The sequence below is a fragment of the Octopus bimaculoides genome, chromosome 2 (genome assembly GCF_046866305.1).
Source record: "Octopus bimaculoides isolate indiv1 chromosome 2, ASM4686630v1, whole genome shotgun sequence".
Taxonomy (NCBI): domain Eukaryota; kingdom Metazoa; phylum Mollusca; class Cephalopoda; order Octopoda; family Octopodidae; genus Octopus; species Octopus bimaculoides.
The window spans coordinates 109,607,998-109,612,997 of NC_142929.1; positions in this window are offsets into that span (position 1 = coordinate 109,607,998).

Sequence of the window (5,000 nt, forward strand, 5' to 3'; positions counted from 1 at the left end):
ATGCATACACACACACACACACACACACCACACACAAATTCTAGAAATACGTGAAGTATTCTTTTGTCCCGTGTAAGAAGGAAGAGTTTGCCCTCATTTCTACTTATCTGAGAAGACGGATAGTAAAGGTGAAAATATTCGGTGTACCACAAGTGCAGAACATCTGGTGGGTTGTAGCGTGCTTCGTCCTAGAGAGAAGTGACATTCTCCTGGACATAAAAAAATAGACAGAATAGGATTTGATATCTTATTACAAATGAAACCAGAACACCTGAAAAAGATTGATTCTGGATCTAGTCCAAATACCGAATGGGATCGAATTCCGCTAGTATGTCCTGCAATGAGGGCGATAAAAATGAAAATGAGAAAAGGAAGAGAAAAGAGAAAAAGGAAAAGGGACCAAACAAATCCGCCCTCACAAAAAACTGGAAGATCTTAAGGGAGGAAATTTGAAGAGCACACTACTAACACTAACCTCCACCACTGGAAAGAGACAGCTGGAAGAGGGTACTTTGATTTAGTAGTCAGGGTGACCGTAAATTTTGTGAAATTTCTCTCAGAAGTCTTCCCCCTTATGTCAAAATTTGAAACGAATTAGTTAGTAACCTGGTAAAGTTGTTAGAGCGCCGAACTTGTATGATGAAAAATTGTCCTAACGTACTTTGCGCGATTCTTTACATTCTAAATTCAAATTCCACCGCAGTCAAATTAGTGTTGTTTACTGTTAATGAAATTATTCAAGGTTATTAAAATATAAATATATTTCATGGCAAACATGGATAAAAGAAGTATTCGTAATTTAAAAAAAGGGTGGTGTTCAAATTTAACAATATTCAGTTTCAAGCAGAACGTTCAAAGTCAGCTGCTGTATAAGGATGCCCTAATAATATTTACCGATCCTCTGTTATTGATATATTCTAGTATGTACCTATGTTTATCCGTATAAGTAATTTGTCAATGATCTTTCAGAAAGAGATGTGTATCATTCGTGTTCTACCAACTACAAAAAGAGTAGCGTTGGAGTGTCGATAATCAGTACGTTATTGTTATTTCTTATATGGAGAGTACTGTCGGAGACTATTTTTCTTTTGTCATCCTGTGATTTGTCGGCATGCTAAATAATATTTTCATTTTGTCATAGAAAATGTTCGAAGACACGCGAAAGTTCATGTGGATACCACACAACTTCTTTTTCTTCCTTTCTTTTTTCCTATCTTTTCTTTTTTCTTTTCTTTCTTTTTTTTTTGTTTTGTTTTTTGAAGCAGAAGTTGGCTAGCAAGAAGTATCGAAATATGCAGAGCAGCTTTGCTACGTTATTGTGCCTCCAAATTCATTGTCGGAGCAAGTATGAAACATCTTAACAATGTTGTGTATTGATTCAGGAAATGCAACACATAGGTGACATTTATCATCTATATAATGGAAGAATTGAGGATATTTCATTCAATATATCTATTGGTGATAGTCTGTTTCTGTCTCTTAAATGCTGTTGCTTCTATTGCTCATTCAGATCAGGTTTGTATATATAGGTCAAATGCTTTTTAAAATTTATATAAAGAACATCTAGTTCTCAGATACATTGACCGTGTAAAAACATGCTTTTATGCTTGTTCATTAAGGTTAACTCATGTGCCGTAAATATATGCTCGTTTCTGTAAATACTTTAAGTTTAGAATTTAACTATTCTAAATAGAATTATTATTGTTATTTAATACGCTACATTTGGAATCAATGTCCTTGATACCGGGTCACAACCAGTTTCCTTAGATATCGAGAACCATTTGAACAATCTTTGCTGCTACTAACAGAGCAGATTTCTGTACTAATGCAACTCTCGTAGTTACACTAATCTCATTAACGAAACTTCTAAGTCTGTGGGTAACGGTACCTAGAGCACCTATAGGTACTGGGATTACTTTTACAGAAACTCTCTACTGTTTTCACATTTCCCTAGCTAAGTCTTGATATTTTCCTATTTCCCTGTTTTTTGACCGCTACATTCATTTCAGCAGGCACAGCCATATCTATGATGATACACTTTTTTGACACCTTGTCTAGAATGAAAATCTCTGGACTTCTTGATTGAATTTCGTGGTCAGTCTGAACTGTCACACTCTCCAGTTATTGCTGCTACGATTTTCTGCTTATTTGAAGCCCTTTTGCTGTATTATGTCTTAATGTAATGTCTTAGCTACATAATCATGTCTACGTCTATACCCTTTCTGTTCCAAAAAAAAAAAAAACAGAACCTGTGTGTACAACAGACTCCTCTCTCTCTCGTTACTCAGATTTCTATTATTATTATTATTATTATTATTATTATTATTATTATTATTATTATTATTACGCAGGGCGAAATTCTTAACGGTATTCCGTTTGTCCTCACGTTCTAATTTCAAATTCCGCCGCGGTCGACTTTGCCTTTGTGCCAAAACTTAAAACCAATATTAAAAGATTGAAAGACTACGGGTTTATGAACATGTCTCTTGTAGATCTGGCTCTGATGAAGCTATACTGATAGTCATTGCTAGAGTGGAACTTGTTAAATATGAGAGATGCTCATGACTAATTCACCTTTAAGTTGCTGAATGTGAGTGATGTTTATAGTTCATAGAATCATAAACTTGTATGATGAAAGATTGTCCTACCGAGTGTACATATGATTATTACAAAATAATAATGTAATAAAAGTAAATAAAACAGCATATTAATATTATTAATATCTATCATGATTCTACCGTGATGCAGTTGTTTTGTATGACGATACTGCCTTCTTCATATCTTATGATGTGAAATTTAAAATTTAAAGAATTAGCAGACACATATATATTACATACGTACATATGTGTGTGCCTGTGTATGTATGTAAGTATGTATGCATGTTTGCATGCGGGCATGGATAGATGAATTAATGGATGGAAGGGTGAGTGGATGTGTATGTGTATGTATATATTACTGAAATTGTATAAATTTTCTAAAATACGCATACAATGGATCACCATGGATTTAAAGAAGAGAATTACTTCATTTTCACTGAATATTCGCTAATTGTAAAATTCTTCTCCTAAACATAGCTTTGAAGCATTCCACCAGTTTCTCTTACGTCGCCGATGTTGTCTTAATGCAGAGGTAGCTATTAATAAGTTGCAAATTATGTAGAAATATTAGTGGTGATAAATCAAAATGCTCAACAATTTATTTTGACAGCTTGTCTTTCACCTTCATACAAGTCACATAGAAATTCCATATTTTATTGACTCCACGATGCTTGACCTGAGAATTAGGAATTAAAAAAAAAAACAAAGGAAGAAAACAATCTTCAACTAAATCGAATTTCTTATTTAATCGAACTGAGTTTCAGCATTTGGGTGATCTAGTTCATAAATAAATTTAAGCCACTATTAAAATATCCGAGTCAGTTTTTAAGCATTTTAATTTCAGATCAGTCATATAAATAATTAAGCTTGTAAAGTAAAGTATTTATCCATATTACTTCCATATGATTATCTGTGAGAGAACAGCAGAGCCACCTCAATTTTATGTTTATACTAAGATCGATAACTTCCGCCCTGTAGGTTAGGATTATGTCTGATTATAGCCGCTTTATCTTATAAATATTTTGATTTCTGGTGATTAAGTACGAAACCAAATTTTGCGAAGGAGCCAATATATACCATTGAATGGGCGCAAATAATCATGTTTAACAATTCTTTTAACCAATACGTTTTTCTTCGAAAATTTTATTAGCATATACGAACTGCATACTAGACGACATTCGTATAAACCTTTACATTGTTTTTCTAACTGAATTTTCGATAAAACAGCTTTTCAAAATTAAAGATTATTTTTGGATAGTAACAAAAATATGAGAATTTCAAATTCCTCGTAATCATTTCTTTTGCTGACTAAGAAATGCAAGAGAATGCTAGAGCTGGAGCTTTCGTATTTTACGTTGCCAAAAGTCCACTCGCCTGCCTTACCTTGCCAGCAATAAATCACATATAAACGTTAATAGTTTCTGTTTAATTTACATATTTTTATTCTTATTCTTACAGTTTTTCATTTACCATATATTTAAGAATCATTTAACGTACTTTATATTAGAATATTTTAGCACTGTAGTCACAATTTCATACATACAAATAGCCAGCTTATTTAATCTTAAGTAACTGCTTAGTATTAAATAGGTTAGCCACCTGTGTGCATGATTTTTTAAATTTTTTTATCACAAATTCCCTATGTTTTTTAATCTAATACCCAGTTACAAAAATTTCGGTATCTGAAATGTGTGATAAATCATAAATGTTAAAAATTTACATTTTAATGGAAGTTGAACGTGTATACAAGGGAATGACTGAGTGAAAAGGTGTCTTTGAATACTATTGTTAGGCTTGCTACCGAACACAGAAACCACCAGCTTTTATCTGACACCTCATATACGGAGTTCATATTTCTATATATATAAGGCTTACTCAGAGTGGAAGTGGTAGCACTTATTAGTTATTACCCTTTTTGTTGGGGACTTCAGGAATGGTGGGGAAAATGGAGAAGTTAATTACAATTCATGGGTTGTCCTAACGCAAGAGATCTGGTGTGAATGCTTTGGATGCTGACATACAATTTCTTTCAAACTTCAACACAATATAGTTGACAACTTATTCATTTTTGAAAAATTGGAAGTATATTTCAACACTGTTACTTGTTCGAAGTGGAGGCGCAATGGCCCAGTGGTTAGGGCAGCGGACTCGCGGTCATAGGATCGCGGTTTCGATTCCCAGACCGGGCGTTGTGAGTGTTTATTGAGCGAAAACACCTAAAACTCCACGAGGAGAATGGTGGCGAACCCTGCTGTACTCTCTCTCTCACTCTTACTTCCTGTTTCTGTTGTTCCTGTAATTCAAAGGGTCAGTTTTGTCATACTGTGTCACGTTGAATATGCCCGAGAACTACGTTAAGGGTACACGTGTCTGTGGAGTGCTCAGCCACTTGCACGTTAATTT